The sequence below is a fragment of the Anoplolepis gracilipes genome, chromosome 6, assembly GCF_047496725.1.
Source record: "Anoplolepis gracilipes chromosome 6, ASM4749672v1, whole genome shotgun sequence".
Classification (NCBI taxonomy): Eukaryota; Metazoa; Arthropoda; class Insecta; order Hymenoptera; family Formicidae; genus Anoplolepis; species Anoplolepis gracilipes.
In genome coordinates this window covers 10,497,027-10,510,759 of record NC_132975.1, presented here as the reverse complement: position 1 = coordinate 10,510,759, position 13,733 = coordinate 10,497,027, and the positions used below count along the sequence as shown (strand labels likewise).

The window sequence follows — 13,733 nt, the reverse complement described above, 5'->3', positions numbered from 1 at the left end:
AGCAAATATAAACGAAGTCGTCGTAAGATGGTGAATGACGAAAAGCTTACCTTATCAAGATGTAATCTATCCTCGATAATCCCTACACCTAAAATCTCCCGTAGCAGCGAAACATCACGAACCGCTCTTAATGGCCTTAGGAAACACGTTCACCACCTTTCAGCACCATTCACGACGGTCTCGGGGTATACGACCCCACGGGAATCACGTGTCTCACCGCGAAGCGACCGCGCAAACGCTACTTACAAACTCTTCAGAATACACTTTGGCATGTCGTGACTAATTCCAGGAACTCAACAATCCTTTTGCCTTCTTTTGTCATAGTCTTTATTATTGCGTGTCTCTTCGCAAGAGTGAATATCAGAGCTGAGGGAAAAAATGTTTTTTCTCTTTATCTTTTTATCAAAGAGCCCCTTTATCGCGAAAGATCTCCGCCTGGATCTCTCCGATGGTCGAGGAGACTCAAAGTGTTTTCGACTCAAGGCGCGTTTTTGATGACGCGGTCACGTGGCGAAGGACTCGTTCGAGTATCGAGCGGAGACGGCGGAACGCGTTACACCGTCTCGGTGATCCGTCGGGGACTGCGTTTACCACTGCTCCCCACCAGGCATCTCGGGGGTTGGACACCCCCGCGTCGGTTCGGCATCCCGACGCGCAACGTCGCTCCGCCTCCACGTGAAACACCGAATCCCCACCTAGTGAGGGTACCAGGGGCTTGATCCCCGATGGACCTCGACGGCATCGTCTTAAGTCGACCACGATGCCAAGGAAGAGACTCATCGTCGTGATCGCCGGCGAGCTGGCGACCAAGTTGAACTCGACAACTCCTAACAATATCGTGGAAGTATCGCTAATTTCACCTCCATGTTCTGATATCTTGTTTGGACAATCTTTTCTTCTGGTCAGTAATTTAATTTGCGTAATTTTATTTTCATTGGAAATGTGTCATCAATAAGGGTTACATCTTTCACTCGTCAAAATGTGTTATAATCTTCCTTTTCTTAACTTACTTAAAAACATTTCCATAAATGTTAATTAAAAGTGATTGAACTTTTCAATCGATTCTCTAAAAGTAGAATAAGGCAGAGAAGATCAGACTTGTTTAACAAGCCGTGAAGATTCGATAATGCAGCTTGTAAAACTGCACATTTTTACAAAGTGATTGTGAAAAATTCATTGTAAATTAAGCTAAAATAATTTATTTAAAGAATGTATAATACAACTTTTCAAGGTAAAATGAATAAATCGATGACACAATTTATTTGAAAATTACAATAATCTCAAGAGGATGACATTTTTCACAAATTTCGCGTCATTTGCACTAATGCGTGCATGCGATGGTTATACACAACTATCCGGAGCAAAAAGAATTCCTCCGCACCTTCATGTTTATTCAACATTTTTAATGTCGCTTCCCTCTTGTTACTCTGCACTCGCACCTTCCTTTTGTCTCTTCGGTACTATTGCAGTTTCTCGCATAAATTTAATAATTAAAGGCGCAGAACATCGAGAACGCATTTAATATTGAAATAAAGTATCGTGTCGCGTCATGCGGTCAAATCGTATTCGCATAACAAGGTAACGTAATATAAAATTAAATTTATGAGATATTCATAGCGTGAACGATTTGATTGCGGACGCGGCAGACGAATAAAAATTTCACACCCGGACGAATATTTACAGGCACACCCAATTAATTTCCGCATGATACGCGACGCGCGAAATCCTTGTGTTTGCAAATGAATATACTTTTTGCGGGATACGCGTTACAAAAATCTTTTATGCACACGCGTATTTCCATAAAAATAAATTGTCCCGCTCTTCAATGTTTTACGAGTATTTCCGCGCACTGACAAAATTCGTTTGCGGCTATAAAAAAAACTCTTCTCTCGAAAATTTAATACTTCCGTCCTTATATCGATTTTCTAATATTACTGTCTGTAAATACACTAATTTTATAAATCGGAGAATTATATAATTTCTGTAACTCTTATAAAACATATTTTTGCACGTGGATGAAGTAACTAGTAAAAAAAGTAGCACACACGCAAGCAAAGGCTTTGAATAAATTTTTATTAACTCGTAAAATTTTTCGTGTTCGCTAAATACGTTTTCACGATTCCAAAGGGAATGCCTTAAAATAATGAAAGGGGTTGAAATGTCCTGCAGTTTAGTTCTCCCTTTAGAGTTCCACGGTATTAAAACTTTGCATTCGTACCGACTTTATACATTGCGATTCTATATGGCAGTAACTAGTAAATATATATTATTGCAGTCTTTTATAGCGCCGATTTCTTTTACAGATGTAATCTTTTATATCTTTCGAAAAAAAAAAAGATAATTAAAAAATATGTAACGCAATATTTCCCGAAAGTCGAAAGCAGAGATATGTAACTGTGTTATTTCTAGTGGACCATCCTGTATATTCAACTGTTATTACTTCGTGTTCTAGACCCACAAGATAAACGTCATTAGCAGCATCAGCAATGAACGTCCATCGAGGACAGAATGCAATCTCGCAAACTAATTGCGATCGCAGACATACAAACTATGTTCAAAGCAACTATAAGTGCGCAAAAAGAGGTTGCAGATGCGTGCACATGTATAGAACCCTTTGCGCGTATGTCATTGGCACCATTAACGAAAATTCCGGCTGGACACCTCGCCTCCAATTTTGCTGAAACGCGATCATAATCGACTTTGTCGATTGAGTAAATCCCGATGCGCAACCCTTAATATCAGGAAATTTCATATTTTCTCCATTTAAACGCGTAATTTAATTCACGTGCGGCATTAATTCTCTAATTTAGGGTGCAACGAAAGTCAAATCTGGAAAAAATGTGATGCCCTCTATAAGCTACGAGATGATAATCATTGAGCTATATGAAAAAAAATTGTCTTTTTAAAATTTTACTATTAAAATTTTATTATCATTAAAAATAGAAGTATAAAAAAATTGTACAATTGTTTTTATTGTAAAATATAATAAATTTTATTATAAAATAAAAAGGTTTATGCAATAGATTTTTATTATAGCGTAGCAATTCTTTTTCATTATTTTTGCAAAATAATATAAAATAGTTAAAAGATAAGTCTAATATTTGAAAATAAAATTCAGGCAATAAATGACTAATATTTGCACAATTATAGAAGATACTTGGATACAGTTAAAGTTAAAATATACTGTGGCAAATACTTCATCCGAATCTTCAGGCATTTAAAGAAGCCACACGCTTTCTGATGCTATAGCAATATTTTGACAGCAAAACGTAAAACAGAGTAAAGAAATCGTACACATATCGATTATTAAGAGATATTCCAACTGTACTGATCGCAAAATATTTTTGCGCTGCGTTTCTCGAAGCCCTAAGACTAGTGTTTTCTGACGACACTCTCGAGGCGCGCGGTCTTCTCCTTCCGTCAGGTCCGAGGAAAAAGAGAGCGAGAAGAGAGACGTTCACCCTTTTGCCTCCCCTTACTCGACCACTCCCCGCTCGAAGATGACGACATTGGTGTCGAGTGTTTTTATTCCATTACCCCAGTAACGTGCGACGCCATCCTCTTAACCACTTACTTAACCCACGACCTTCGGCCTTGTCTCCCCTTCGTTCGCGCTTGATGGCCTTCGAAAACTCAAATATTATCCGTCGTTCGATCTCGTCTTCGCTGAGAACGGGTATGCCCGCGGATTATAGGATCTTGAGAAACCTCGCAGCCTCTCTTTCTCTCTCGCTCTCTCTTTCTCTCTTTTTCTAAAAAAAAAGTATGCCTCGCAAATTCTTTAAACCTAACTCCTGATAGCATCAATAATGTTTCTATCAGCCACCGTGATTTTCATTCGATTACTCGATATATCATTACGTCAATGTCAAACAGTGTCGCCTTTTTTTTAAGCCCGCAATACCGCGGGCTTAATCATGACGCCTTGTCAATCTTGAGAATCTCAGGCAGTGGAAGTACGATTGAAAAAATTGACTTAAGGAAAGTTTCATCGTTCAAAAGTTTGTAATAGGTACTTAACGCATCTTAAAGCCGGAATTTTTCCACGGAAGAAACTAAAATCTAGTAAATCGGTTTTTATATGAGAATTCTTGGTCTAAATTACAATTAATTTTTCCTTAACAAAAATTTTTTTTTCTCTCGTGTAATGATGTTCTTATAAATAATTAAAAGTCTCTCTATAGAGAGAGAAAAGATTTTTTAAAAAACCTTACTTTTTTAATTTAATTTTAAATACTTTTTTACTTTATGACATAATTTTAATATTTAAATTAATTATATGTACAAGATTAATGAAAGATTCAAAGTTGTATATATATTTATAAAATGTATAAAATATATATACAACTTTGAATATATTATAATAATTTATAAAAAAATAATGTTTAAATAAATCAAAGAATTTCATTAAACGGAAAAAAATGTGGAAAGTTTATTTGCACACTTTTTGTTAATAAAAATAAAATATTCATTCAATTGTGAGCTCATCGAAAATGATAAAATGCTACAAACATCACATCATTATGTACAATCAAAAAAGATTATGTACAGATAATTATATTGCTGATTATATTTTGTTATTTATCTCCATATATATCTTATGAAATCTCTTTACAATTTTCTTTTTCTTTTTAAAAAATAATATATTTTTATTCGTAAAAAAAAGTTTCTCCAGACGAAATACGTATTTTTCTTTCTTCCTTTTGACTGCAATTTGCAACTTTCATTCCCGTTGATTTTGCGTCACCAGTGCAAACAGAGGCCGAAAACTTTTACGTATCGTCGAAGTTTTTACCGCGCGCGACGCGTTGCGCATTTGCGCGAAATCTGCGTCCGCAACACGTGAACCTGGAAATCTACTATTCCACTTTGTTAATGAAAGTAATATAACGTTTGGAATGAGATGCAAATGGCTGTGGGATGTGGTTAAAGTGCAGATACCGGCTAGGCGAGTTTTTATCTAACGTCCCGCGTGTCGGCGAGCATAATGCGTTCTTTTTATTCTTCTCAATCGGATCATTTCTATTTTACTCTATCGTACATTTCAGCGTCATCTCGAAAAGACACAATTGATCAAATTTTGAAAGTTTAATACGACGAAACGATTAAAAGCGTCCTTTCAATGCGACTGTTTTTCCATGTTTTTCACAAACTTTTATTTTTGCAAATCTCGTTGCATTTAAAGTATTAATTTTTGAACTAGTTCAAAATATAATTTATAAATTTAGTTTGATGTTGACCGCAATTTTTGGTACGATGTGTGTGTGTGTGTATTCATCGTGTATAAATCAATTTTTATCATATCAGGTATTCCGTTTCATTAATATTTTATAAACGAACGAACGGTATTAGCGTCTTCTATTTAACCATCGTGGATCGAATCGACGAAAGTTAGTAGTAATCGTTGCTTGCGTGAACACGTTCGACATTCCCGATTCGTAATAAATGTCTGGGTCCACTAAGTCGGAAATGCGCGCTTGGCAAGTAAGTTAGTTATAGATGTTAGTTAGCCACGACATACCGCGCTTCTAATGGTTACAATTATGAGCCCGTCGCCACTTTCAACGACACGACGAAGTTACGGATCGTTCGCAATTGCTCGCTTTGGTCTCGGATTATTCGAATAACAGTTTAAGCCTCGTATATCGAGTTTAGTATGTTTGCAGACAGCTTCTATCGAGTTTCATATGCTCGATAATGCGACTAGCTCCTACCAGCGCATACTATATGTTCTTTTATTTCCACCTATTCTATCAACGTTGATTTGATTTTGAATCCGAATAATGCGGTAATACTTAGAAAATTTGTGGTAAATTTTATTGAAATTCATTCATCAGTTGACTGAACTGTTCAATTTTCTGCATGAATAATTATGCTAAAAGGAGCAGTATAATTAATGATAAATCTGCGTCGGACAGCGAGCGCAGGTGACTAATTAATTTTCGAGCATACATATCTATGAATTGCGCACTCTATTTTGCAAAATTAGTATCTTGAGTTATAATCAACACACAACAAGCGTTCAAGAGTTTGACAAAAGTGATTTGATTGTTTTTGGAGTTGAAACTTATTAATCATAATCAATTGGCAGACTACCCTTAAATGCGGAGAATATGAAACGAGATTTTCGTCGCGACGATTTTTTTGCGTCGATCAGAGCAATTTCGGCCTGAACGGCACCGAACATCGTGCTACTTCAACGAACCTTTCAAAATCATTTTCCGATATTTCGTAGCTCCTCTCTCGCCACGCATGCGTAACGACGCCGATCGTCGTGAGATACAACGAGCGAGACGAGCCCGCGGCTGTAAATAAAAGGACGATCGGCCGAGATATAGAAGGCAGTCAGCCAGCGATGGCACTGATATTCTCCCATGAGATATCGAATGCTTCGAGCGTGTAGAGAAAAATCGTATACCAAGATCAAATCCCGAGAAAATTTCAAGAATCCTCTCCGTCTTTCAAAAACAATAATTCCAATTCTCCAAAATCTGGAAATAATATCGCAATCATTCAAGAAATTTAAAATTCTGATTTTTGCCAAGAGCAACTTTTCGATTGGATGAAATATTACGCATTTATAGAATAATCGCAGAAAGATACATATATATAAATTAATATTTTTCTGTAATAATAATTTCGAAATATGTATAGGGAGCTTCCACATCCATGCTCGATTCGTTGGAAAATTTCAAGTAGACATCGTTTCGAGTGCCATCGCTGAAATTTTGAGTGGATATCGATTGGAGAGGGCCAGCCCTCCATAGTCCTACCATAGTAAACCGTATACTTTTGATGCATACGCCCGCGGTCGTGTTTATGTTAATGTAATTTTGTGTGGCGACGACGGTACTGAAATAACGACTAAGCCCCGGCAGATAAATCGTTTCTGCATACGCATGTGATATGCATGTTCTACGTTGTTGCGTAACAGTAGCGGAACAATTTCGTCCACGTCGCAATTGGATCTCACACTATTCGGGTTTCGAGACAATCCAGAAGAAATGTAAAGAAACCGTAGCAAAGAAACGAGCAGCTGAGCTTCTCTTTTTCACGATTACTATTATGGCAGGCAAGAAATAAAAAAAATATATTAATTATGTTCAATATTAAGAAAAGTTATAATAATTATATTTTAGTTCAGTATAAACTATGAAAAAATAATAATATTTTTAATGGCACTGGAGGATGAAATATATGATAGGAGAGATAAAACAACGATACTATCGTATTGTGTCCTTTCTAAGTTGTTTCTCTTTAGTTATTAAATAGTTAAATTATATATTCACATACTATGTAATCAATTGTTTGATTTCACTTCTCTTGTGCTAATAATCAGCAATGTAATTTAATGCCTTAGCTCATTTGGGAAAGTTTCGTTAAACCATTACATTGCGGCGTAGCGGATATTGTTCAGGCGAGCAATATAAATACATCTACAAGTGGCGAGTCAACAATTAGGCTTGCAAAACACGTGAACATTTCTCCGGCATTAGTATCATTAGTCTATATCGCGGTTGCCGGCTTGTTAAGCTTAGCCAGCGAAAAGCAATCGATGAGCGGTTTGCCCGAGTGGTCATTGTTTACTGTTGTTACGTAAGAAGAGCAAAATAAAACTCTTTCAACGCAAGTGTGTTCTGATAGTCGGAACGTTCGCGAAACGAATTTCAGCAGACTGACAGATAGAAGGTGCGTGTTTGCGAAGCGTAAAGTAGAAAATACTGAATTGCGGTGAAACGCAACGCGGGTCAATTATCGGTGGAAAATGATTTTCCACAAAATAATCGGGAAAGTTATGTTATTTTGATGATCTAATTAATACACATAACGTAAACGGTATTATTATCATCAATTGCCTCTCCGCTAACGTTGTGCTATTATAATAATAGCTACCGCAACACACACAAAATTTACAAGTGCGTAATTTAATATAAAATAACAGGAACGTAATGCGATCTCGGGCACATCGTTTCGCTCCGATGAGAAACCGATGAAAAACAACGATTTTAGAAAAATGGCTAAAACAGCAGCTTAGTTCGCGGACAAAACATAGGGTTTTGTTCTTCACGACGGTAAACCAATTTTACACCCACGTCCCGAAATTGAATCGCTCCGGTTTTCTAAAGTCCGTGGATGGAATGTGCTTTGTTGCTGATTTCCTTGTCTGCAAACTTGCGAGTCACAAATCCAAGAAGCTCGCTGTAAAAAAACCGCATACGATTGATTTAAAATCGTAAATACCAAAAATATATATAAATAATATTAATATAATATAATATATAATATGTATAAATTTATATAATATAAAAACACAATAATATATAAATTTATATATATAACTATATATTTATATATATATATATATATATATATATATATATATTATTATTATTATTATTATAACCAAAAATCTCAATCTGCAGTAGGTACGTCAAAAAAAGATCGAAAATCTCGAAAGTTTAATCATATTTTTCTAAAGAGAAACCTTTAAAAAAATATCTGTTTAACGTATTTAAACGAGACATCCATCAAATTATTTAAGAGAAAATATGTAGAGTACTCATAATGTAATTTATAATATATCATTCAAATAAACCGCCGGAAATATCCGCAGAGCGTCGGCAGAAGCGCATTAAAGGCGGCCTGCTAACCATCGTTTTTTTCCGCTGCGCGGTTGGAAAACAAGGTCGTGCTGATTGGCAGTGGTCACCCGGTTTTCCCAGGTCACCGTGGAAAGTTGAACCGGCTAATGGAAATTTGTTCGTTCCGCCAAACACACGTCGAGTCACATGACATATCGCCTCCTCGTTCGTTTTCCCTCTCGTATCGTCTATCCTTGTCCTCCCTTTCTCAAAGTCTCCGAAAATACGCGTCACTTATTTTTACCTCTTTAAACCGTCACGTGTAATTTTTTACGATTCACTCTTTTTTATGAATGCATTAATGTACGTTTTATCTCAAAGAATATATTATATCGAAGAATATATTATCATTATTCGACCACTTGTTTAAAACACGTTGGAAAGAATACGAGATAAAGAAAACAAATACAGGTTATTGTATCAGATTAGAACTTTCCTCGCGAATAAAAATAATTTATATAAATATAAGAAAATGTTGTCTTCCTCTTGCACATTCTATTTAGTATTAGCCATGTACCATATTTGCGTAGCTAATATATATCTATCCATTCTTGAATCGTATTTTTCGTTACTCTTGGTCACATTCATTCTGATTCGATTTCTTTGAGTCAGAGGTCGAGGAAAATAATTCTTTTTAATTATTATTGTTGGCAGATAAATATAAAACGTAAAGACAATTTATATTTGTTAACGATGATATGATATTATTATCGTTTTTTATTAAATGCGTTATTCAAGTTGCGAAAGATAAACGATCATATGTATAAACTGTAATATTAATATGCATTTTAACCTTCTATTAGCAAACGTGCAGGATTATTAATGATTCATATCTTTAAAACTGTTTTATGTAAAGCTTATATACATGTATATATAATATAATCAAAATAAATATTTCATATATGCCTCGTGTAGAATTAAAATAAATATTAGATAAATTTTTAGTCTAAAAATAAATTGAAAATTGTAAAAAATGTTTGATACATTTGTATATTAGTTGATACATTTGTACATTAGTTAATTTATAAAATTCTTTTCGTTCTTCTTCTATATTATCTAAAGAGACCGAAAAATATTTCATTTAAATTTTAATATTCTCGCAGTAACATTTTTGCACTTCAATGAGGTCGTTAAATTATGTTTAGTTTTACATCGTGACATTTTATTTTTTCACTTCATTTATCTCACCTTTTTCATTCTTCTCATTCGTACGTCGATTCACGACGTACCTTTTTTCATCAGCTCGCGTACGCTTAAGTCTCACATCAACAGCATTCAACCTCATGTATATATGCATTTCGATTACGAAAGAATATTTGCCGGGAGAGTATGGGGGTGAGCAGAAAAGTTGGATGGAGACGAGAAGAGAAAGACGAGGAATATAGTACCTATACCAAAAAGAACTAGATGGTCCTCGTCAAATATGCGTCTATTGCAATTTGCCTACACTATTATATATTCCCATTGGAAAGAAATATCACCCATTATTTCCTCCTCAGATTATTTTATATCTTCTTCCGCTTAATATAAATGGATAGTGAATTTAAGACTGTTTGATTATACATTGTGCGAGAGAATAATAAAATCGTTTTGAACAAGATTAATAGATCTCGATAACAAATAAATTTATAAATTTGATATTCACAACAATTTGACGAATTTTTAGGAAATTATTTAACTTACGGTTCTTTCGGTTATTTTTTATTTATGATTGCAGAACGTAATCGCAGCTATGCAAATAACAAGATTACGTTACAACACTTCAAATTCCAAAAAAAAGATATTTAGAAGGTAGTTTGATAATTTAAAACCTTTTCCCAAGAAAGTTTAGTACGAAACAAATAATTCAATGTGTATAGTAGATAGTCACTAATCTTTCGAGACAGATATTAATTATTAACATTCAACTAAAACACAAGGTATGCTAAAATTTTTCTCTCTCGAAGAAAAAGATAACATTGACACATATATACATATATACATATATACATATATACATATATTGAACTTTACATTTCCCGTAGATCCTAAAACTTTCTTGAGGGAACAAATTTTAATGGATTTGTTGTTATATCTTAAGATACTAAGGAAAAAACCGACAAGTTGGATATGGATAAGTACTCTTCGATACTCTTTAAAAATTAATATATTAAAAGGGGAATTCGGACTAGAGGTCTGATTTTTAGGCTTTTTTTTGCAAATTTTTGATAAAGAACGTATAAGATCAATTAAAATAAAAATTTTTCCTATTTGTTAAGCAACATTTTAAGTATCTTTTAAAATTTTTTTATTGAAAAATTCCAAGAATTAAGCTGCATATAGCAGTTCTTCTAAAAAAAAAAAAAAGTACTTGCACGGTGCACACGATTGGGGCCGTTCTGCTTATCAGAAACAAAAAATTCAAAAAGATTCTTAGAATATGAGTTTGGGTATCGCCCGAAATAGAATTATCAAAAAATATTAATTTTTTGAAATTCTACAGCTCTTTAAAGACGAAAAAATAGCCGAAAAATTAAGACTTATTTTCAAAGTAACGCCGTTTTGTTATTTTTGCATATTTTTTAAAAATCTTACTTTGGGCGATACCCACAAACTCATATATTCTAAGAATCTTTTTGAATTTTTTGTTTCTGATAAGCAGAACGGCCCCAATCGTGTGCACTGTGCAACTACTTTTTTTTTAGAAGAACTGCTATATGCAGCTTAATTCTTGGAATTTTTTAATAAAAAAAATTTTAAAAGATACTTAAAAAGTTGCTTAACAAATAGGAAAAATTTTTATTTTAATTGATCTTATACGTTCTTTATCAAAAATTTGCAAACAAAGCCTAAAAATCAGGCCTCTAGACCGAATTCCCCCTTTAATACATTAATTTTTAAAGAGTATCGAAGAGTACTTATCCATATTCAACTTGTTGGTTTTTCCTCTAGTATCTTAAGATATAACAACAAATCCATTAAACCTTGTTCCCTCAAGAAAGTTTTAGGATCTACGGGAAATGTAAAGTATATATTCAATGTATATATGTATATATGTGTCAATGTTATCTTTTTCTTCGAAAGAGAAGAATTTTAGCACACCTTGTGTTTTAGTTGAATATTAATAATTAATATCTGTCTCGAAAGATTAGTGACTATCTACTATACACATTGAATTATTTGTTTCGTGCTAAACTTTCTTAGAAAAAAGTTTGAAATTATCAAACTACACCTTTTAAATATCTTTTTTTGTAATTTGAAATGTTGTAACGTAATCTTGTATTAATACTTCGAAAAATTATTGAACGATTATTGTTTTATTTTTATTTTAATATTTCCATCAATTTGGAATTAATTTTAAAATGATTTTAAATAGCATTTCATAATTATGAAACCATTGTGTAAGTAGATACTTTATAAACTTATATTTATCAAAATCTCTCAATATATTAACGCAATTCTGTTTACAGAGTTTGTCTTTGGTTATAGTATCATAATCTGATCGTGTTGTAAAGTATTCAAAATAAACGAAGGATTCAATGGTGCGTTTAAAGTCCCTTCGAAGCGCAACACCATGGCGGTGACAGATTCGATACGCATTCGATACCCAGTGAAATATCGTCGAGCACATATATCTAGCATCTCGCTGACACATAGATAGTCACTTTGGGATGATAGAGAGTAGGCTGTTAAACGAGCATCATATTAATGCGCTTCGCAGCAGATCATGCATGTCACGAGGCATGTAATTGTATCTCTTTTTATTTAAGCTTTTTCAAAAGGAGAAAGAAAAATCAATTAAAAAGTACAGCATTGTTGTTCAAAATTTTTCACGAAACAATTTTTCATTGATATTAAAAATGTTGATATGTCGTTAATGAAAAAAATCTAGCATTTCTAAATACAATTAACCGGATATAAAAGATGTATGTAGAAAAATACGACGATTAAGCTTTATCAAATCTTGCACAAGCAATTTTCGAGGTCGCGTGTACAGGTGCATCTACGATAAAGGGGTATCAAACGACGACGATGAATATCATGCATATGTTACGTCTATCCCCCGAAGCATATTGCAATCGAAATGTTCCATTAATTGCGTTCGAGCGCGCTTTCAATCTAGCTTGCGAGGATTATTAAACAAGATTATCTTACGTCGGCCGTTCACGCGCCGCGATTCTCTGTCATCCCCCTTATGCGGGATGCGAATACGATCGTATAAACAATGTTTAACAATGATGTATAACAAGGCGCGATTGATTAACAATAAAAGATTTTTCTACTAGTATAATTTAGGAATATCAAAAGAATTTTATGGACTTTATTAACAGAATGTGTGTAAAAATGTTTGAAATAAAATTTTAGAATTAAAAATTCACGTTACGCATTAGCATTTACGCATTTTAATTATTTTATTATTTTAATTAATTATGATGATTATATATGTATAAACACATTAAGAGAGAAATGTAACAATTTTGATAAATAACTTTTTAAAATATTTTTTATTTAATTAAATGTATGAAAAGAATTTCTCCAACACTTTTATTAGAAGTTTTTTAAGAAACTGAATACACACACATATATATATATATATCTGCTAAAATTGTCACTTTCTCTCTTATTTACATAAATCAAATATAGGTATTGAACAAATAAATATTGCACATCAGTTATCTTTGATTAAGCTAATAAGAGCAAAATTATTCAGCTATATGTGTCTTTATGGAACAGTAAAACTATCTCTGTTTATTTTCGGGAGTATATATATGCGAGAGTATAACCGGTGCCGTTAAAGACACAATTATTGTCGCAACGACCCCTTTTCGCTCTCAACCCATCTGGCCCGACTGTAGCCAATCTCCATTGCAATGCTGCGTTCCAACACGCATTTCCGCGAAACACGTCAAAACAATATAAAGCATGCACACGTCGCATTTCCCGCTCGTGTACGCTTGCGTTAGTATAACGACAATATTCCCAAGCCGCGAGTGTATTTGTTCCCAGACCGATGACACGCACTGGCGATTGCAGGTCGATATTTTGCGCGATGTATATGTTATATATATATATATATATATATATATGTGTGTGTGTGTGTTATATATATAT

The 13,733-nt window shown here is 33.9% G+C and overlaps 1 protein-coding gene across 2 annotated transcripts in view; it reads right to left on the bottom strand.

Moving 5' to 3' along the window:
* The window catches only part of LOC140666442 (lachesin), a 136,561-nt gene extending 135,988 nt beyond the window's left edge, over positions 1-573 (bottom strand). For both annotated transcript variants that reach the window (XM_072893607.1, XM_072893606.1), the window contains exon 1: positions 51-573. The gene's annotated coding sequence lies outside the window, so the exon portion shown is untranslated. The remainder of the gene's footprint in view (positions 1-50) is intronic.
* Positions 574-13,733: the final 13,160 nt, after the last annotated feature.